Below are 24072 nucleotides of genomic sequence, written 5' to 3'. Positions count from 1 at the left end.
GACATGAAATTCTATTTCAAAATACTGAAATACTGGACAACACCAGCAATCATTACGTCAGACTACACAGGGAAGCCATTGAAATCCACAAGCATCAACAAAACTTCAACCAGAAGGAGGAATGTCTGAAACTCAACAAAACCTGGCTCCCAGCTCTCAAAAACACAGACAAACACAACAAACTCCACCCAGCCACAAGGTCAGGGGATTACTGCACACAAAAGACCAGCTAATGATACCCATCAACCACAGGGAAAGATAATCTCCCCTCCTTATCAAAACAATACATCCACAACAAAACACATTAATCAACCATCTCCTGATTAGGACAATAGCCTACCTCACAAACTAGCCTTCTCACAGCCATAAATACTCCACCCACTCTCAAGCCTACCCAGAGCACAGTTTGCTGTCCTCTGAAGATGCCAGCGACAGAGACTGGCGAAACGTTAGGAAGAACCACTTTCAGAACACGGCCAAGAAGCCCAAAAAACCCACAACAACCATTTCTATTTTCTGTACAATACTTTCATAAACTTAAAAAAATACTTGGCAAATATACAAGAAATCTTTCCAAATCGTAGACTCACAATGTACCTTTTCAGAGTGAAAAAATAATTACAGAGCACATGAAATTTTTCCTTTAAAACAGTTGTAGCTACCACATTTTTTCATAGAATGTAAATAAGCATTTATTAGAAGGAAAGTTAGTTTTCCTTCCTTTTGCAAATGCAACAAAAAAGTGAGTTGCTAAAAACTTTGCATAAGTTATTAAGAGCCTCTGCTACTGTCTGACTTAAGTTAGAAAAGAAAATCTTGATTCACAGATCTCAGTACATCAGGCCAAAAACTCTCTCTTCAGCAGCCATTACATTGATATTTCTATCTGCAAAGGCCACTCTTTGATAGTAAATTTCTTGAAGCTCATTTAGGTTGCTCTGATTTCGAAAGAAATATTTGGCCACAAAAAACTCAACTTTTGTTTGGACTGTTATTCCTAGGAAGTGAAGTGGATTTACTTTTTGCCGCACATCCAAGTCATTGCCAGATGTTACTGCAGTGATTACTCCATCCTTTTCAGAAAAGTCAAAGCTCTGACATGAATATATTTTCCTAATTAGCTGATGACATCTTTCTATATGGATCCATAACAAGCTGGAGGAAAATTTATACCTATATCCTGCTGATACCTTCAAAGGGTATCTGAGTCACTGAAACTGCTATGGACAAGGCCACAATGGCTTCCTTGTAGGCCTATGTATGGTTCCACTGATTCCATTTGTAAGCCAACGCAGGACTCTGGAATATATCCTGATTTGGCCCCAAGTGATTTCTACTCCATCCAGTTCCATACATGCCCTGGATTTGAATAACTTTGGAAATATGTGAAGTTAAAATGTATATTGTAACACCAAAAAACTTTTTCCCCCCTGCACTGATGCAAATAAAATTTGGAAATATGGTAGATGCCATTGATACAATGCATCTGTCAAATTTGAGGCAGATGCTAGGCCCATTTGAACTTCCTGAGATGGTTTTTTTGTTTTGTTTTGTTTAAATCTAGTAGGCAGAAGCCATCTAATTTGATTTGTGCCCCGTATCTGAACCAGTTTAGTTGTAACTCATCCCATTCTGTTTCCATTGGACCTCTCACAAATTGACCTGGATCTGTCCAGATTTAATGCATAATTTGCAATTTGTCTGACTCTGGTGGACAGCCTTCGTTGCTAGACAAACCACCATAAGCAAGGTAAGGCTTGTCATGTGGTCACATTACGACAAGTTCCATGGCTTGCAAGTGAAGAAAAGAATGCAGTAAAATGCCCTGGCAATTATACAAACATTAGAAATATGCAGCCTTCCCCACCACCTTGCGTAAAACAAATTCTCAAGACTCCTTCCCCCTCTTCAATTCTTGACATGCAAAACCTTTCCATAAACAGACTGGCCAAATGTCAAGCCTATGAAACTGCTATTAGCAGTGCATTCCGAAGCATCACCTTGTTTACTCAGAAATCCTGCTGAAGTTAATGGGACTTTCTTCCAGATAAGGGTCTATAGAAGTGCAGCCTAAACAGTGTTTCTGCCCAAACACTTCTTGGTGGCAAAGGCCTTGCCTTTCTATTAAACTTGCATTAAATCCAGGACTTCAGTTAGAAAGGTTATTAAAGGTGTGACAATCCTTTCCTAACATAATCTGTTTAACTGAAATGGCACCTGAGAAATAACATTCCATCTCAGCAAAAGTAATGCATGACACAAGGGTAAAATGAAGTGCCAAGCAGCAAAGGGAAAAAGTTCTGCCTTCTGTGCTTGCCTCCAATATCGTTTCGAGAGCGCTTTTCAGCTAGTCTGAAGTAAGGGAGCCAGGATAGTTTTAATGAAGCACACCAGGAGAAGGGCTGTAACTCGATGACAGAAAGCCTGTCTTGTATCCAGGAGATCCCTGGTTCAGTCAAGCCCTGAACTAGAGAAAGGTGCCTGGGGCTTTGGGCATGTGTGCAAGATTTATGGGGCACAGATATTGCTACAGAAAGTGGGTGAGTGAAAGCAACACCCTCTTACCTGTCCCAGTTTTCTTTAGCAGATACAGTGACATCCTCTATGTCTACTGTCATGCCCAGACTTCCTGGTCCCTTCTGAGTTTAACATACAATCTTCACAGGAGCTGGAAGAAAAATGGATTTTCTCAGCAGCAGTATGTTGTTCAGATTTTGAAACCTCTGTTGTAAAGTCTTTCAGAATGACTCGGTCTTGAATGGGCAACAGAGACTCATCAGCCTGTTCTAAAAGTTGAAAACGCCTGGAACGGGTTTGTTGATATGGCCTTATTGGGGCTCCTCATGGGTCCTTGGCTATGGAAAAGTCACGATGGGTCCCCACCTACAGCACTGCTAGGCACTCCTAACAGTTGCCACGTCAGCAGCTTGTTGTCTGAGTAGAGGGAACACCTCGTCTCGCCTACTCAGGATGAGCTATTCAGCCTTTCAGATCACGAGCTTTCCCCTGCATTGCATACTTATATTTTAAAACCAGCAAAAAGTGGGGGCTTGTTCTTTCTTTTGTTTTTGTTTGTTTCAGTTCTTCCAGTATCTTGGAAGGAAAATACAGAGGCCAGGTGTGGGCCAATCAGTTGTGAGTTTGGTATGCCGTGTCCTCCTAGGACATTTTTATGAATGTTGTTCACCTTCCTTTCATATATACAGCATATACGATATATAGCATTAAGTTGCATTCTCTCTAACGGTATGAACAGCAACATTAAATATGGGTGATATGGAAACTGATAGACTGATGTAGTGCAACATTTATGAGTTGGTTGGTAGGCAATATGGTCTGTTGCCTTTTAGCCATCTGCTCTATTAGAAAGCGGTTCAGTTCTTCATGTTTTCAGAGCAAAACTATGTAGTTTGATAGCCTGCTACTTAGACATAGTTAGAAGAAAAACCTTACAAATGTTTTTATATGAAGTGAATAGGTTCTAGAGGATTCACAAGGTCACATGCTCTGTGTTTGAGGTAAACATGTAATTGCATGCAGAGAATTGGAAGCATGGGGCATAAACAGACAGGATGAGGGTCTTTTTTAATTTAATTTTTAAAACCTTCCCCAATGCTTTCATAACACCACAAGTTCAAATCATCTTGCTTGTGCTGGGTCATTGGGAGAGAGGCATGGGGTTCATCTGCGATGTCCATCTGTGAGCACATATTTGGGTGGGTAACCTTTTATCACCTAATTTTGAAACTACTTTCCTGTTCCTGCCCTAGTTTATCATCCTGCTGGAGTGGGGCTGGGGAATAATCTTCCATAAATCTATGATAGTCCTGAAGAAAACTGCCCACTTCTCTGCTGAGTTTCCCCAATTTCCCTAGGAAAGGAAGCCTCTGCTGTTGCGAATGGAAGTTAGCATTATGAAATCTGGGAAGAAAGGGCGTGAATGTTGGAAGTGTCATGGTCAGAGTGATCACTAAGAGCTGGCCTTTAGGCAGAGTGTAGCAACTGCTTCAAGGTAAGAGGGTTAGCAAAAGGAGATCTCTGGCTATTCAATTGGAGCACAAGTGCCCTCTCCGCAATCACTACGTTTTGTTGGAGGAGGACAAAAATACTACCTGTCCTGCTGCACTCACGAGGTCAGCCTGGTGTATCAGTTGCAGTGGAAGATGATGTCCTGCAGCCAGAGTTTAAAAAAATATTTAACAATGGCTTCTGTATCTGAAAAGGTCTGCAAAAAAGGATCATCATTTTATCTATCTCAGATAGCAAAGTGCCTGGGGTTAGGCCTGCATCCACTCCTCCACTTATACAGAAAGATCATTAATTCTCCATAATGTACTTGATTCAACACTAATGTTATCAATATGTTTCCTGCCATCCACATGATTTTGCCATGACTTGGTCGATGCCTTGACAAAATCAATGCCTTCCCATCTGTTTATCCACTTGTTTAAGCTGTGAAACTACTGTTTTTAACCTGATTTTAGCAGAGCTTTAGTGCCAATATCCCGTCAAAGTTTCAACCATGTCATTATACAATTGTCTGATAATTAAGGGGAAAAGATTCCAAAGATGACATGTGCCATCAAATTACTTCTGATGTATGTTGACTATATGAGTTAATGACTTCCAGAAATGTCCTGTCATTAACAGCTCTGCTCAGATCTGAAAACCAACAGCATCACACGTTAGTCTGTTCTCTCTTCCTACTGCTCCCCCCTTTCTTGCAATACTTTCTTTTCCATTAAGTTCTGCTCAGATCTTGCAAACTAACAGCTGTGGCTTCATTTATTGAGTCAAACCATATCTAATATGATCTTCCTTTTTGTCTACTGCTCCACCTCACTTTTCCCAGCAATATAGTCTATTCTGGTCACTTCTGTATTTCCATTATATGTGCCTGGTAGGATAGGCTCAGGTTACTCATTTTTGCTTGAGTGAGAGTTCAGGCTTGACTTGATTGAGCATCCACTTTTCAGCTTTTCTGGATGTCTTTCGTATCTACATCAACACCACATTTTAAATGAGTTGCTTTTTGTCCCTGTGTTTCCTCGCTGTCTTTCTTTTTCATAGTATGGATGATTTTGACTTTGGTTTTCAGTGACATTCTTTGCTAACTCCCAACTCTCCCTTTTTTAAAAAAAAATTATTTCGAAAGGTAAGGGGACATCTTTTGGTAAACATACACACATGTTTGTAGAGCTTTTAGTCTGATATGGCTTTCCCCCCTCAGCTTGCCTATACCAAGGAAAGTGTTTGGACATTGGAACATGGCTATCCAGTCTGCATTCCGCTGATCTGGCATGGCAACATTAGTTTACCTGAGAGGTTAAAGTGTGTGTATGTGTCTCCATTGTATGTATTATATTCACTCACACTTTTGCTTCACCGTTCCATTAAGTCTAAAACAGCCTTCAACGTATTTTGGCACAGGGGGACTACAGCCACATCCCAGCTGTTCTAGTTTCTGTCCTATCCCAGCAGCGATAGTACAGATCATGTGCTTATCTTCTGCGATTCTCTAGCACTGGGGCATTCTGCACAAGAGAAGTTTATGTTGGAATTTGTAAGTAGTGCATATATACTTAAATTTCAATTTTAAAATGCCAGGAAATTCACTACTTCAAAAAGCCTCCAGTTTATGAATATGGGATATTCTGCTTTTGTATCCATTATTTGTAATGCCAGGAAATGGCCTGATACACCTGCATAATATTGTGTCCATGTTGCCAGCACGAAAAAGGATATGAAGCTTTACATCGTAAAGGGCAGCCTGAATATTGGCAACACCAATTGCAATAGTCAAGGTGGCTTATAGTGGAGGTTCTTAGTTGGGGTGTGGCAACAAAGACATTCCCGAAACATCTGGAAAGCGACGGTTTCCTAACCTAAATGTTCAATTTTATTCATCCATTGCTAAATTTTAGCTTCTGTTACCATGTGTGGGTCTAATGGCTCTTCCCTGCATTCTCAGTGGTGACTGTTGAAGGGTAACAATGAACTGAGTATGAAGATATTTGCCAATGAGAGGTTAGAAGCTGGGCTGTTTTCGGATTGCTGTTATATTCTGCTCAGGTTTAGATCACAAAGGGCTTCAGACATATTTACCTATGGCTGGCTGGCTGCAGTAGCATATGATGGATTATATGCATGGCTGCTTCTCACGGAATGAACACTATGAAGATAACTCCGACAACACATGAAATGAACTGTTTTGTGGGGGAGCAGGGCATCAATAATTCAGACAATCCGCTGCTAATCATCAAATGCAGTAAGCCAGTGATGAGACTTTGAGCAATGTACATGCATGGGTGAAACAGAGAAGAAGCTAGATAGCTCAGTGGTTAGAGGTTGAGAGTTTGATTCCTCCACTGTGCTTCCTTGGCTGGGGCTGGACTTAATTGATTCAGTTCTAATATGGGGGTGATATTGATATTGATAATGATTATAATAGAAGCTCTAGATCTTATTTTATTTATTTAACATCTTTATTTTATTTCTGTCCCACCAGTCTACTCCCCACATAGGAAAAAAAGGCACTGAAGGTGAGTGGTAAGAACAATGTACAAATTAAAACAAACTAAAATAATGTTTTGGGGGAAAAAAGGTTTCAAACACAGTGTACGAAATTCTGTTGCTTAGTGTAATAAGTTGCAACTAGAATAGGTCCATTGAATCAGTGAGATTTACAGAGGAGTTGACTCATCTGACAGCCAGTGAAGCTGTTGTAGCTGGGGAGTCATATGCTCCCTGCAACTGGCCACATTCAACAGTCCGGCCGCAGCATTTTGGAGCAGCTGACGTTTCTGAAGCATCTTCAAAGGCAGCTCCACATAGAGTGTTATAGTATGGTGGTCTCCAGGTCTCCTTGAGATATCCAGTTTGGCTATAGTGACACATGCCTTAGTTATGGAAGAGTTAAGCCACTAAATCTCCATTGATTCAGTGGGTCTACTCTAGTTTCCTTACTACACCAAAGAACACGATTTTGGCCAATGAAAAGATGTGAAGAGTGGTTCAGCTTAGGTAACCAAAGGCCTGTGTCTGCCAATGGAAAGAGAGCAGAGTGTGGCAATGGCCCCTGGAGAGAGAGAGAGAGAGAGAGAGAGAGAGAGAGAGAGAGAGAGAGTTTATTTCAGCTCCTGTTCCCTGTGAAACTCCCATCATAGCTGAGAAATCAGCTTGCTACTGGGAAGGCACCTACACCCAAAGGGCTGTGTGTAAACATATCATTCCTCTTTCTCCTCTAAAACAATGTTAGGTGGAAAACTGAAACTAACTTCACATTTTTTAGACTTTCCTATTCAGATACATATGCCATTAGATCGTGGAAGGGTGACATGAATCAGAATTAATGCTTTTAATTAATTCATGCTTTACCAGCTGGTCACAGTCAGGTGAGCAGCTCATAAAACACATTATATGGCTAAAACATACAAAATACAAATAAAAGAGTGTATAACAGGTAATTAGTTGTGTACTGGTTATAGTATATGGGGAGAATCAGTTACAGCATTTTTATAGCCATCCTTTGAACCATTGGATTGCCTAGGGCAAACTAGTTTGGATGGGCTCTTTGCGGTACGGGGGATCATACATATTTGTAGGCATTTGTAATTATTTTGTCCCTTCAATTGGGGCCACAGAATTTCTCTACGCTCTCCAATAAACCACCCTCTTGCTAAAACCAAACAACCTGTGACCTCAGGAGACTATAAGGGAGCGCAGTACTGTACTGGGACAAGCAAGTTATTATGGATTATAATTTCAAAAGTATAGATGCTACAAAAATTGGAAATTAGCAAATGTTAAGGCAAGAAATAATATATTAAGGAAGACCAGTCCATCCTCTCCCACATACTGATTTCAGCAACTGGAATTGTACCAAAATCTCTGGTTATCAATTTTTAAAATGGCTAGTAGCTGCTAATGTGCTTCTTGAAATCCAAACACCAATGATTTTGGAAACAAGGCACCTCAGCTTTTAACTTTTAGGACTTGATTCCTAATTTTGAGTCTTTACCCTTTGGTTTGGCCTCATGCACCAGCAATTCTGAGAAATAAGAAGTAGACCACCACCACCGACAACAATGAATATCCCACCCCTCCCTCAAAGAATGGTGGTCTTCCTGTATAGTCTCATCTATCAATAGAGTATATTCAATACATGTAAACCATTTTCCATGTTTATAGAAGGTGTGCTTCACTAAATGCTCTAGCACACGTGCAAAAGGTAGGATGCTAGTATGGCAGCACCTGTGTTTGTCTCAGAGCTTGCAAAAGTTAATTCGTTAGACTACAACTCCCACAGTCCCCCATTTAGTAGGGGTGCTGGTCCACTACACCTGAACGAGGCTGACTTCCTCTCCCTTTGTGAGGTAGTAGTAGAGCCACTATGGTTGGGCTAGGACTAAAGTGACCAGCATTTGAATTCCATTCAGACGGCGAAACTCACCAGGGAGTGGCAATGTTCCAGAACTACTCCTTAAATACCTCTGATGACATGAAAACCCTATTAGGGTTGCGGTAAGTTGGGTGAAACTTGACAGCCCAACAAAGCAACAAAAAAGTAGTTTAGAGTGACAGGAGGTCTAAGAGTTTCTGCTGAGCCGTGAAACGTAATGGGTGCCTTTAGGTCAGTCACTCTTTCCCAGTGGGACTTACTCACAGGGCTGCACTAAGGATAAAATGGAGAGAATAAGATCCACATTAAGCCCATTGAAAGGAAGACATGAATATGATAAACAAGTGGGGGGGGGGATTCTGGGAAATTGTAGTCCAGAAAAGTAACTTTTCCAAGGTGCAGATTGTTACAGGATGTATTAAAGTTCAGCAAGTGCTGGTATATTGAGAAATATTGTGCCATTGGTACCTGCATTTTTGAGCCCAGCTCCTAGGATCAAGCTTGATTAATGTTGGCTTTGACTAGATTGCACAATTAATTTTGCAGCACTGAAAACTAGAGGCTGGTGATAAACAGAAAGATATTTTAGAGAGTATAACGTGAATTGTTTCATGTCTTCAGATCATCATTGCCTCACAGATCTGGCTGGTTCTTATGCAGGTGACAGACAGCTTGGCTTAAGTGTGAGATTCGTTTTACAAGCCAAACAGCTAGCAAATCATTTATCTTCCCTTGGGGAAGAGAGAGAGAAAGAAAGAAAGTACCTTCCAAGCTGGATCTAGATGTGAGCATTCTAGTGGCTCCCTTAAATGAACTCCATGATTTAAATAATAATGTGACAGGAGCTGGTTAAATATATTCATTGAGTATTCTGCCTTCAGACCTGCTCCAGAAAAGAACCTAATGTAGCAATGCTAAACTGAACGAAAAGGAAGATTTCTGAAGCAGCACTGGGTAAAATAATGGTAGTGGTTGGGAAGCTGAATGAAATCTGATCATCAAATAATGCTCTCATTAACATTGCAGTCCAGACTATCACTTTAGCCAGAATTCTCTGGGAGCTACCAAGCACAAACAGATAGTTGTATGAAGCATGTGTATTATCTTGCACACTGTCCATCATGTGCTTGGCAGCGCAGTTGTGCAACCACTGGACAAACAGCAAAAAAATGCTTCTGTGATTGCCCTTATGCACATACCTTTCCTCAGTAGGATTCTGGCCTGCTACTTATACAAGATTACCAACTGTATTCGCGAAGGCTTTCATGGCCGGGATCTAATGGTTGTTATGGGATTTTCGGGCTCTTTGGCCGTGTTCTGAAGGTGGTTCTTCCTGATGTTTCGCCAGTCTCTATGGCCGGCATCTTCAGAGGACAGCAACCTATGCTCTGTATTCGGTGCCAGGAGAGCTTGGGAAAGTTATGGGTGGTGCCACCCAGAATCCCATAGTTAGCACGGCCAAACATATTAACCCTACTTTGTATTTTGGCTGCTGTGTGTATATGTGTTGTCCCCAATTTGACATGGCACACCAATGCTATATCACAACACCTCTGTCATGAAAAGGGGCTTGAGACTTGGGGTCTAGGCTAGGCAAAGCTGAGGAGGGAGAGGCCCAGCACCCCCCTTTTTTTACAGCCTCCATGCTCCTTTCTTTGTGAAACCCTGGGTAGTTCTGCTACCACCTTGTTCTTTCTATTAAAGGGATAAAAGGCAAATATTTCAGGTAGTTTTGATCGAGAACAGTCAGACACCCTGGACTTAGATTTAAACCAGGCACCTTCTGCCTTCCACACAACGGTGGACAGTTCAAAAGGGAAGTTCAGTTTTTATTAGAAACAAAGCCAAAAATTCTCAAAGGCTTTCACAGCCGGAATCCGATGGTTGTTGTAGGTTTTTCGGGCCTACAACAACCAAAGCCGAAAGACATTGTCCAAACAGAAAAGGCGTTGTCTAGGAAACTAAACAGTAAGAATGATAGTTTCTTTCCCCATTTCTTAGGCAAGGTACAAAGTGGTAAAAGCAACATACAAACATTTAACCCTAACATAACTAAGTTTTCTAACTGCCATGGCTCGGCTAAGCCAGATAGACTACTCCTGTAGTATGTAGATTTGCCGTTCTCTGGAGGTTACATTCCTCCTGTTCACTTGGAGCGGCCAAGGAGACTAATTCTCCCTTCATTCTCTGGCTCCAGTCTTTGTTCACATATAGATGTTTTTTAAAAAATATTTTATGTAAGCATTTTAAAAAAAATCTGCACACTAACCTTTGCTGGGTTTGGGTTTTTTTTTTCCTTCCTTGGTTATCATAATCATCACCCACTGAAGGCCTTGCCAGTTCAATGTAGTCATTGTGTCAATGTAGTCTCTTGTGTCTTCTAACCCTCTCTTCTGTCAATTGCTAAGTGAACCAGAATAATACAGGAACACAGGAAGACTTATACTGAGTCAGATTACTGACCTATCTAGGTCACAATTGTCAATTCTGATAGCCAGCGATTCTCCAGTATTTCAGGAGGAATTCTCTCCTAATCCCAGGAGGCTTCTAGCAATTCCTACTGGTCTCCCATCCAAATACTAACCATGCCTGATCGTGCTTAGCTACCAAAATCATATAAGATGAGGGTGCTATGATGACCATTCTTGGAGGGACCCCCATAAAGTCTCCTGGCCCTATCACTCCCAACCATTGAGCATGGTGTCTGGTAGGAGTTGAAGTCCACAATACACCACATCAAGGAAGGCTGCCCTCAGGACGTTCAGAGGGGAAGTGCCTTGCCACACCTTTCATCACAATGTCATGCTCATGAGATCTTGATCATCCAGTGGATGCATATTTCAAGTCTCTTTTCTTGGCCTCCCAGAGAAAACACTGAATACGTATAATCTGGAACAAATATTTTAGTTATATACCAATATTTCTGGAAAACAAAGTGTGCAGGTAGGTAAATAAACTCACTCTCTCTAGGATTTTTATTCAAATGCTGTTCAGAATTTCAATTTGGCTTGCCTTTGACCTCTGCTTTGCTACTATTCACTCAATAGCTGCTCTGAAAATGGAAGAAATCATTTTGTCACAGTTAATGTTTTCTAAGATTACCAATTTGCCACTGACATTTTGAAGGTAAACACTGTTATTAAGAATACGTTATGAGTTTTAGCCATTTTGAAGTGTGGTAAATGAAAGCAGTAGCATATCTGCTGTGCCAGTTTTTGCAGTGTCTATGTATTTAATTATATCAGCAGTTCAAATTGACCTGGTTTAACTTTAAGCTAACCGTCTGTCACTCCTTTCTCATCAGTCTTGGATCATACTAGTTACTAATATATCTTATGTTGTGAGCACACTGGCAAAAATATGGAAAATGCTGTGGAATTGGGATGGGCGGATTCACATGGGTTTTTTTTCTCTATTGACCACATGACATAAAAGCAAAAGCAAATCAGCCTGGAGTTGCCCTCATCATCATCCATAGTCTTTGCCTCCGCCACTAGGACTTTTCCTTTTTTTTAACGACATATCCATTCACGTCAGTTCAGGTAATGTGAGTGCTTGGACTGATGCAAAAGGATCCTTCTCTCTCAGCCATTCCTAAAACAGCTGGATTTACAATTAAAAAGAAACCAACATATTTATTTGCCTTTGTGCTCCCTCACCAGTCTTCCTCAGGAGTCATTGTTCACTCCTCCTAAAAAGAAAACTCGCTTCTACCTGAGGTAACTGGGCACAGTTTGGAGAATTACTGGAAAGCCTCTGCAGTGGTTTCACTTTTTCTTTAAATTGAGCACTGGACTCTGTTTGCTCAGTCTGCCTTCATGCCTGTATTGCTGAAGATACATTAATTTTTTAAAAATATACAACCGTTTACATTAAGTCACTAAATATGTTGAAATTCCTCTGGTCTTTTTCATATCCTGGTTATATTTGAAGAGTATGTGCTTGGCTTTATATTTACAAAGATTTTTTTATGGTCATACATGCTTTTATTGAAACTATATATTTTTATAGTAAACACATTGTTGTTGTTCAGTTGTTAAGTCGTGTCCGACTCTTTGTGACCCCATGGACCAGAGCACACCAGGCCCTCCTGTCTTCCACTGCCTCCCAGAGTTGGGTCAAATTCATGTTGGTAGCTTCGATGACACTGTCCATCCATCTTGTCCTCTGTCATCCCCTTCTCCTCTTGCCTTCACACTTTCCCAACATCAGAGTGTTTTCCAGGGAATCTTCGCTTCTCATGAGATGGCCAAGGTATTGGAGCCTCAGCCCCTAGACCAAGGGTCTCAAACGCAATTTACCTGGGGGCCGCTGGAGGCAGAGTCTGGGTGAGGATGGGCCGAATCAGATTTTCCGCCAAGTGGAGCAAGAGCTGGAGGAAGCTGCCCAGGAGTTTCTTTAGCTTGGCTGGCACTCCGAGGAGGAGGAGGGGCACGCAAGCCCTCATCGCCAGCCATGACCCCCTCCGGCTTCTTCTTCACTACCACTACCAGCAGCAGCAGGACAAAGAAGCGGAGAAGGGAGGGAGCGCCAGTGACCACCTAGCGGGGCGGGGGGGGGGAGAGAGGAAGGCACGACATAACATTTTTTTAAAAACCCTCACAGAATCACCTTGCCAAAGGAGAAAAGCCCCCATTGGTGCCTGCAGAATTAAACAGAATGGGGTGGCCCCCCACAGGTGCACGCATGCACACGCACATACACTCATGTACACACAAACGCACGCGTGCACACACAGAGGTCTGGCAACCTTCCTCTGAGCCCCCCCTCAAAAAAGACACACTCAGCAGGAACAGCTACCCTCACCACGACAGAGGAGCAAACTTTGCGAGGTGAGCCCAGGCAGCCTCCAGAGCAGAGGTGGCTGAAGCAGGACGAAGAGGAGGAGGAGGAGGAAGCACTGCCAGGCGCTGAGGCGGCCACTGGCCGGGCTGGTGCTGGGGGTGCCGGGAGAGAAAAAGAGCCAGAGAGCTGCTTTCCTGGAAGAGGTGGCGGTGGCGGCAACTGCTGTTGGTGGTTTGGAGGCACTCTTCAAGGACGGGTTAGGAGCGAGCTCCGCTCTCAGACATCCCGCAGCGGCGGCTCGGGGAAAAGGGCTGGCAGCACGCCTTGCTCACCGGCTCTCCCCCAAGACAGCGCCTCTTGCACCCTCCACCCAGAACTGCAGCCTGCCAGCTGGCAGACAGGTGGGCTGGCTGGCAGGCTGTAGTTCCAGATGGAGGGTGCAAGAGGCGCTGTCTTGGGAGACAGCCAGTGAGCAAGGCAAGGCTTTTTTGGACTCTTGACAGCAGAGGATGAGTGGGCGCTTTTGGGGGGGCCAGGCAAGGCGGGGGCCACAAATTATCATCCGTCGGGCCGCAAATGGCCCCCGGGCCGCATGTTTGAGACCCCTGCCCTAGACTTTCCAAGTCAAAATTAATTGCCAATAAATCTTGACTTGAGAGAGCGTTCAAATGATTGCTGTTTTATTTAGCTAAATAAAAAGCGTGACAGAAGTCAGGCCACCAGGTCTAGGCAGGAACAACGGTGTGTTGCACAGGAATACTAGGTCTTTTATAACACTGGTTACACAAGGGAATAGGAGGAGGAATGTGTGGTCCATGGTACAAAGAAATGGGAGGAGAAATAGAGAAATAAGTGGTTAATGACCTATTGGCAGAAGGGATTGGGTTACAAAGGAATCCAAAACTTTATCGGAGTGGGAATCACAGAAAGGGTGGAATTTTACAACAGGGTGGATCAACAGGGTGGGTCTATAGACAGCAATTATGGAAATACATGGTTACATTGTTGTATTGTATTGACAAGAAAACAGTTTATTATCTTGCAAGGAGGTTACAAGGTTGCGTGAAAAGGAGACTTCCAAGGTGATAGGAAATAATGTTTGTATAGGAAAAGGTATTGTGCAATGACTGTCCAGCTGCCGGGAGTTCAATTTGCATAAGACTGGTCCTGGTAATTGCCTTGGGGAAGAGGGACAAACCCAGCTGTGTCAATTTGCTTCTCAAATCTAGATTTGAAAACAAGATAACCCGCCAATCTGACAAGCCTTATTCCTTTGCAGAGACTCTCTGAGGGAATGAAAAACATGTATATATATATATGTATAAAGCTGGCCGTGTTTTATCTTTCCAAAGTGTATTCTGTGCAATCTGATCAAAGGTGTATTCTTCTTGTGTATGCTTTTGTGTACATGGTCCCTTCACATTGCCCTCCCCCCAATGAGTTGGGTACTCATTTTACTGCCTGCAGAAGAGTGGAAGGCTGATTGAGTCTTGAGCTGACGACATGAGCCTGGGATCAAACTCAGGTCATTAGCAGAGTCTTGACTGCAGTACTGCAATTTAACTACTGTGCCACGAGGCTCTTAATAGAATACAGGGAACCTAAAAAGAAAAAAAAAGAAGGGGAATTGTGGCAGAATGTAGTCCTCATTCTCCTCTTGCCGGAAAGAGAGCACAATATAATTTGCCAAGGAGTTCATGGCTGAGAAAATACCAATAAGACTTGCTAGATCATTCTCAGTTTTTCTCAGCTGGTGCCCTTCAGATATATCATGCAACAAATCCTGTCATCTCCTGCCACAATTAGCAGTTAGGTGTACTGGCTGGGGATGGTGGAAATTGTAGTCAAACGTACTGGAGGGAGCCAGCACAGGGAAGGCTGTGTTCTGACATGCCACAAGGGTGGGCAAGAGCAGATGTCGCTGAACTGCATATCCCATCATCCCTCATTATAGGGTATGCAGGCTAAGGCTGATGGGAATTTCACTCCAGCAACATAGCCACCACTGCCTTTAGGATAAGCAGTCACTTGTGATTTCTTCTTAAGAAAAAATCTACCAGCACACCAATTTCTGAAGTAGAGGGGGAAGATATTTAATTTTATTTTATTCAACCATTAATTCATTCAAAAAGGCAGACTTTTGAGAGCAAGAAAGAAGCTTGAGGGCATTCACATCCACCGCAACTGGAGACAAATAATTATCTGACCCATTTCCTGATTCTTCTGTCTCTGTTTGTTTCTCTTTCTCTTTATAGTCTTATCTTTATGCAGTCTTTCTGTGGTCAGACACAGAATGAAACTTGTTTTTCATGCTCATTAGAACCTTACTTTCCTTTCCCACTTAAAGTGATACATAATTTAGTCAAAGTCTAAATGATGCTTTGGATGGTTTTGTACAAATTTCCATTTATCTCTTCTTTGTCAGCAGTTGCATATTGAATGGGTTTGCAGGCCTGGAGAGCCAAAGAGCCTCCTCTTAAAATGTTCTACCACCCTCCTACTTCAATTTTTTCTTTTTTCTTTTTTAGTATCTGGAAATAAGTTGTCTATGTCATGGGAAATTTGAAGAAGAGAGAGATTATGATGAACTTTACCTTCTCCCTCTAAACTGACTTCATCTACTCAAGATAAAACAGATATCTATAAATGTGAAAATCTGCATATACAGTCCCTCACAGTCCCATTGCCATTGCAGATATGCTTGATGAGGACATGAGAGAGGGCCTTCTCTGTGGCAACTCCGAGATTATGGAATGCTCTCCCTTGGGCGATTAGGGTGGCCCTCTCCTTTTTATCCTTCCAAGGACAGCTGAAGATCCTTCTTTTCAGATAGGCTTTTGATAATTGAGTCCTACAAGCTACCTTTTGGCTAAATTAGTTTGCTTTTAAAGTCTTAAATGTTTTTGATCACTTAATGTACATTCAGTTGTTATTATTATGGCTTAATTGAATCTTAATTGTACCATTTATTGTCTTTTAATTTTACTTGCCTAATGTTGTGAGCCACCTTGAGTCCCCTCATGGGAGAAAGGCAGTCTACCAATGACATAACATTAATTAATTAATGAGGGGGACAGGTAAAAATTGCAATAGGAGCAATTGTTCCAATGAAAGATCAGGCACAGCCATTGCACTAAGTAGGCAAACAAAGTGACTAGAGGGATGTAAGCAAATTAACCAGCAAGCAAAAGAGCCTCAGCACTGATCTGACACAGGACTATAGAGATATGTTTAAAAACAAAAACAAAAAAAGCAATGTGGGCTGAATCGGTACAAAGTAACAACCCCTCCAGCTGACTAAAAAGAATCGAATGCCCTTGGGAATAGACCAGGCTTCCACACAATGAACTTTACATCATGTAATCAGTGGAAAGGCTCTATGTCTATGGCTTGGAAACAGGGATGAGCACCGCCCCCTAGAGTCAGACACGACTGGCCTAAATGTCAAGGGGAACCTTTACCTTTACCTAATCAGTGGAAAATACATCAATTTTAATGGTGCCAACTCAGATGCAAACAGCAGGATACAACGCACTGTAGTCCTACTGTCCAAAGCCATGTAAGACAACATGGGTCGGTGCATTTTAAAAAGCAAATAACCCTGACTTGCACATTGACGTTCCAGGTTGGCATGCAATGTTTCGGATTTCTAGATTACAGGGTTTTGCAGCAAAGGCTCAGATAGACACCCATTATGTTATTTTTTTCAGATAAATATGGGATGTTTTCACACTTCCTCTCACTTTGGCATTGACTGTTCTGTAGAATGGATCTTGCACATCTGAGCTGGAGAGTATTTACTGCAGGTCAGCCACTCTCAAACTACATCGCCTTCTGATTCTACTGTCATCACATACATTTTGCAATGCTTTTAAGATTTCTATGTAGCTAGCTGTGCACTGAAGTGGAAGGTGATGGATGAGCTGTTTTGAAGAAGCCTTTTTACCAGTATTAATCTTCTTTTTAAAAGTCACATGATAAACTTCTGAGGGATCCTATTGTCTCTTTCAGCAAGGCAATAATAATACAGCTTTTAAAATACACTTTCAATTTTGTACACATACACTTTTATACAAAAGAGATGTTTGCTTCATTAATACTTGAAAATCACCACTTTTCCTGATGGGAAGTGTTAGCATGCTTTGCTTTTAACCAGCCTCCCCTTTAAGCATTCGAAAAACACACCAGAAGATAATAAAAGAAAATCTACCTTATCTAATACTTACACCTTTGCAGAGCGATAGAATAGTTCTGGGGCATACAGAGTGAATCCTCTGGCACAGCTTTCTAGGATAACAAATAGACCCAGGTTCTCCTCATGAGTCGCTGGGTATTTTCAAAAACCAACTAAAAACATGGATGTTCAAGCAGGCCTTCCCCTCCAGTTAATATCTGATTCTTGCCTTCTTTGTGGTTTATCTTTCATTTTTTCTACCCCATCTTGAAGTATTGGCTATTTAATGTAATAACTTTTTTAAAATTATTATTATTTTTGTTGTATTATGTGTTTATAAGCTGCCTAGAGTGGTCGGAACGACCAGATAGGCGGGATATAAATAGAATAAATAAATAAAAATTAAAGATAATTGTTTCTGCCATCAGGTACCCTGCACGAACAAATTCCCAAGAGGCAAAAGCACCCTAATCATGCTCCCCACTGTTTTAATTAAAAAAACAAGACAGAATCCCTGCCTGGAGGATTCTGGCATGTTAGAAAGATAGCTAAGCCAGGACCAGATTATCTGACATCTCATGTGTGTGCGTGTTTCCACGTGTGTTTGTTTTTAAATGTGGAAACATTGCACCCTAACTTATCTTTTAAAGTGTTATAGTCAAGACACAGATTTACTATTCACACACTCTCTTTTTATGAATTTCTAGATGCTAACATTCTCTCTGCAATGGCCATTTGATTTACTTTTTTCTTCCACACTTGTTAGCTTTGCATCAGTGACACTGGGTACTTAATTTTCCATGTATCTAATTAATGGCAGGAAAGAGGGAAAAGGAAGAGCAATTCCTGTGGCTTTTGTTTTGTCCAGGAGAAAGTGCTGGATAGTACAGTATTGGAAAAGCCAGGAAAAGGCCACATGGTCATAGAAAAAATAAAAATGCAGGAGCGGGTGGTATCTTTAAGTGCCCATTAAGAATCCCCCCCTTCCCCCAGCTAAAAAGAAACTCTTTGCCTTCAAAAAAGGCAGAAAGGGAGAAGAAGGGAAGGGTCCAGATTGCTTGTGACTGTCCTATGTTTTGTGAGATTAGGCCATAAATTCCAAACTGCTAGCTGAAGAGAAGCTGGAAATCAACACACATGCTGCAGCTATTTCCATCTAAGAAGCTCATCTGGCCTTTATACCATTAGCCAAGTGAATTTGGGACATTAAAAACAGCTCATGAGTTTGGAACTGCCCACAAGAATTTGATTTACCATCGAAAGCTCAACTGTTTTTGTTTTTTATTCTTAATGATTGATTAGATGCTATTGTTAACTCTGAAGCTTAAAACAAGGTAAACTGCTGTTTATCTCATGCTGAGTGGTTCCTAGCTGTGCTTAAAGAATCTTGGGGAGGAATCTCACTTTCTCATGTGGTTGCTATTGCCTTCCTTGATCTGAAGTCGCAAGATACACTTCTGAGGGATCTCTTTTCCCTGTAAAATTGTTCTGAATATTTCGCCTCTCATCTCTGATGTTGCTGAAATTCAATGCAGAGAGAGTTGTGTTCTTGTTATTTTTTTATAAAAAGATACAGTCCAAGAAACCACTGATGAGCTATGAAGCACTCCCTTTGATTTTGTTTTATTATAAATCAGATACAAATTCAGATGACGAAATGGCTAATATACAGTAGTGTAAACATTTCATATGAAAAACCCAAATGAAAGAGATTGTGATGTGGTTGAAACCAACACTGTTCAGGGGTGATTACAGACCATGGTGTAATTGGTTGATTTGGTTTATAAGTGGTCTTTTGTTTTGTGTTTTGGATTACTTTAAATCATATAAAGTACTCTCTCCCCTGTCCAAAAAAGATGGACCAGAAAGAAGTGGAGGATCCCATTATGAACATAACAATGAAGATACTAAGTATACACTTCAATAAAAGATTACCAAATGCACAGATAATATCCAGATGTGCTTGCTGCATATGTGTCACATGTTCAAATGCTGGAAGCTTTGTAAAGTTCTCAGTCTCTTCATTACAAGAAAATGAGCATTTGTTCTTCCAACACAGCAAAATTATTTAGCCATCAAAAGGACATAGAGAACCCATTTTCACTGATCACTGGTAGCTTCAAAGAAACAGGTAGCTAATTTAAGAGACCATGTACATTTAGGAACTTCAAAGATTGCTCCAGTCCAAAATTAAAATGAAATCTGAAGATTACTTTGAGGCTAAATTAATATGAAGTCTGTCTTGTTGTGGTTTGTAAATGGCCTGTGTTTTGTTAAGAGCTAGCCCCACCAGGCAGTTGCTTCTGATGACACAGTACTGTAGTTTCCAACTCATAGCAACCCTTTCTAAGGTTTTCTAGGTATAAAAAAACTCAGAAATGGTTTACCAGTCCTTTCTTCTGGGGTGCCCTGGGATTGTGGAATTGACCAAGGCCACGCAGGCTGGTTTTCCCCCAGGAGGCACAGTGAGGGATTCCCAATCTTCTGAATCTGCAGGCAGATACTTAACTCCACTAGCAAACACAAATTTGCTGCTCTCTCACTCTGGAACTGCTACTCCTACTCTTCAAACCAGGCCCAAATCACAATCTGAAGCCACAGTTAATAGCTGCCTTCTAACTTTTTGCTTGGTTAAATTATGTCTTATTTAAACTATGGCCTTCCAACGTGGCTCATCCTCAGCTTGTCTCTCCTGCTCTCCACCAAAAATAGGAGCTAACAAAAGAATTGGGAGGAAAGTATGTACTAGAAAAAAAAACTAGACATAGGTAAGAGATGATACGATGCTCTAAATCAGTGGTGTCGAACTGTGGCCCTCCAGATGTTCTTGGCCTTCAACTCCCAGAAATCCTGGCCAACAGAGGTGGTGGTGAAGGCTTCTGGGAGTTGAAGTCCAAGAACATCTGGAGGGCCACAGTTCGACACCACTGCTCTAAATTATCTTCCATGTTATTTGTGGCTTGTGCAACAAACTATGATTAACCACACTCGATGGCCCGTTGTCAAGGATGGCGACTCACAAGTTATGACTCTCTTTCTATGTCCTCCTTTTGGTACCCATGTATCTGGCAAGGCTGACTCAGCGATTTGACTCAGACTCGACTCAAGTCTTTTTTTAAAAAAACCTCTTGACTTGACTCGCAACTCAAAACTGTTTTGCTGAGTCATGCTTCGAGTTCCTGTAGGGATGGGCCTCCCTACCTGCCACTGCTGCAGCAGTCGCCACTATCATTCTCCAAGACAGCAGGACTGGCTTCCCTTCCAATAGTCAGCTGCCGCCTCTGCCCACACCCCCGCTTCCCAGCTGATAGGCTGGTGCATGTGCAGATAGGGTTGCCAGATACATGGGTACCAAAAGGAGGACATAGAAAGACAAAAAAGAGGACAGAGGAGGACGTATTGAATGTTTCATTTGAATTGTTTTGGATTAAACCCGCAGTCAATACAATTTTATTACAACAGCTGCCAATAAATGTCTCTTAGTGAACCGACCAAGAAACGGTCTTTGTAGAAACCATTTTAATAAACATGGACGGCAAAAATTAGTAATATATTTTTATATTACCTTCCTGCAGAACAAACAGGAAGGGGGCCTACCAAGAAACAGCAGCTTCTGATTGGGAGCAAAGCAAATAAACCCGAACCCACACTGGCCTGGCTGTGGGATCCCTGGCCGCTTGCACTCTGCACAGGCGCAGAGGCAACCTTGCTAATCTGGACAGCCAAACAAGGCTCTGGTGCAGGCAGGGGTAAAGCAGCGCTGGGCAAAGCTGAACGAGGCAGCCTCCCCTCCCCCGAGGGCCATACGTTCAAGGCTGGGGAGTGTGGGAGCTGGAGTCCCTGAAAGGGACTTTGAACACACACAGTCCGGGCGCTCACGTTACCATCAATGCGCTCAGGTGCTGCTTACTCGCGCTACCTTTCTGAGCTTCACATGGGCTGGGCAGGCATGGCGGATTGCGTAGTAGCCGCGGTGGGAGGGGGTGAGGGCTGTGCGCCAGCAGCAGGTAATGGGGGATGGGCGGGTGGGGGTGGGAAAAGATAGGGGGGTCCTTCTAACTCTCCCCTTCCCATCCAAAATTATAACATAAAATATACAAAAGCCTGACATTTTAAAGGATTTTAATCTTTGCCTGCCGGATGGAGGACATTAAGTTAAAATGGAGGACAAGTCCTCCTTTTGCCGGACAACTGGCAACCCTACGTGAAGAGGCAGGGATCAGCTCCAGGAAGAGAAGCTGGCCCACTATCTCTGTGCATGCACATGAGCCTGCCTAGCTTCCCTTCCAGACCCACTGTCTCTGTGCATGTGCCAGCCTATCAGCTGGGTGGCACATGCACAGTCCAAATCTTAGTGTACGAATCATGAGTCCCAAGCCGGGGGTGGTGGCGGCAGGGCAAATGACTTGAGACTCAGGACCAAGGTGTTGGGACTTCAGCCCGAAGACTCAAACGCAAACTTGGGCCTGAAGACTTGCCAATGTGGTGATGTGCAAATGCACGCCAGGTGTTGGGGTTTGATCTGGAAATATTTGGGTTTGGATCTCTGTACAGCCCATGACTTGCTTCAGCCCAACAGGGCTGAGGTTTCAGTGAGGATAATAAGAAGAGAAATCTCATAGGGTAAGGGATTCTCAAGTTGATCTGAAGCTGAGTTATCTATTATAGTGAGCAATCCAATGATTAATTTTTGAAATCAATTTATTTTTTACACAGCTACTGTGCCTGAGGACAAATCACCCTTACAGTCTCCTTAAAAGAAAATAAATAAATAGAAAGGAAAGGAAAGGAAAGGGGGAGGGGGGGAACTATTAGATCACCTAGCAAACTACAAAGATTTATTTTGCACGAATCTTAATTGGATCCATTTGGAAAGCTATGGGTTGTAGTGGGCCTAAAATTGATCTCATGATTTTTTCATGCATCATTTGTATTATGAGTTTCCCCCAGAAACTTAGGAACTATTAAGATGGATGTGGGAAACAATTCAATTCCTACTTCAGATAGGGGGTCAAATGTTAGAACAGTGGTTCCCAACGATGGGTCTCCTGATCTTCTTGTACTAAAACTCTCCTATCATATCTAACTCCAGCACACACTCTGGTTCACCAACACTATTTCCCCACAAACCATGCACACAAGGAATCATCAATCACAAACCAGTCCATCTTGTGAGGAAGATTCTCCTGAGAATATCACTCAGGATGTCTAAACTGCTAAATAAGTTGGACAGTATTTAAAGTTGTCTGAGTCAGGACATAATTTTTCAAAAAACTAAAAAGAGCTATATTTAAATGAACTGAATTACTTTATGTTCTTCAGAGCAACTATTTTATGTGGCTGCATCCTCAGTAGTGCCCTTTGGGCAAACAAGAGGCATTTACCATTTCGTAGAGAATTCAGTGTCTGCAGGATATGCAGCAGTTGGAAAAGTTCCTTTTTCACAGTACAATCTTTCAGAATCCACAAGACAGCATCCCAGCATCTCCCAGTGAAACCAGTAACTTTTCCAAGCCCTGCTATCTTCACTCTGTATAGGACTTGAAAATCTCTGTCTCTCTCTCTTTCCCTTCCGTCCCACCTGCCCCCCCCCCCCCAGCATGTCTATGAAAAACTAGTATTTGGGGATTGATTCTAAATAAGGACGGGAATAAATAAGCTCTGTGTAATATGTAGATTGGTCCTGAAAAGCATGCCCTGTTGCTGATGATTGGCCCCACAAATCTCGTTGTAGCTGCAGTATCAAATTTATTGCAAAGCATTCCTAATTTGTGTAGCAAATTGAAATGGATCTTTGTGACAGGGAAGCAAATCTTTTAGCCTTACTCAACTGTTTCTGAGTTATCAGTCCCATCTGAAACTGTCAGTCCAACAGGAATAAGAAGACGTCACCTCACAGGATAGCTAGGGACCACAGCCATCACTTTTACTAACGTTTAAAATAATGTGCATATTAGTCAGATGTAATACTAAATGTTATTAAGAGGAAGTTGTTTGTTGGCTCTTTGGCGAAGGGGAATACATCTTATTCTGCTTCCTGACATCTCCAGGCCTTGCTTTGACAGGAAGGAACAAAGACATCTGATTTACAGAGCATTTTCCTCCTTCTATCTTTCCAATGGTGCTGGCACATCTGCATTTAATTAACACTGTTGGCAGCTCTCCCTTCAGGCATAATCTTGCCTTACTTGTATTTCAGTAGTGTTTCTTTACCCAAAATACGTAATATGCAGAATGCCATTACTGAGAAATAACAATATGGCAACTTCCTTGTTCAGGAAGATTATGAGATGGTAGCCTGGGACAGAGGGGGGTAGATGGTAGACACGGTGCTTTTAAAGTAAGGGTAGCTGGACGGGTTTGGAAGACTTAGTGGGGCAGCTGCTCTGATCCTAGCTGGCCATTTGGTCTCAGAAGTGGTGCTGGTCAGGGGAAGTTCTCTATATTTTGCCCTTGGCCTCTGCCCTTTGCCCTGTTTAGTACCTCAAAATGCCCCTTTTGTCCCTCATGCACTTTAAAATCCAAAGGAAATTGGAGGGAAATCACCTAGAGCTTCAACCTGCAAGGTAATCCATACATAGATGATACACAGCTCTGTTCTTTCCTTTCCACCCAATGGTAATGGGTAGTCTGTGGAATTCCTGAACAGGTGCTTAGAAGCAGATTCCTAATGGGTAAAAGTGAGAAAGCTTAATCCAGACAAGAGGGAAGT

The sequence above is a fragment of the Pogona vitticeps genome, chromosome 1 (assembly GCF_051106095.1).
Source record: "Pogona vitticeps strain Pit_001003342236 chromosome 1, PviZW2.1, whole genome shotgun sequence".
Taxonomy (NCBI): domain Eukaryota; kingdom Metazoa; phylum Chordata; class Lepidosauria; order Squamata; family Agamidae; genus Pogona; species Pogona vitticeps.
The sequence above is the reverse complement of the archived record's forward strand: the minus strand, read 5'-3'. Positions refer to the sequence as shown.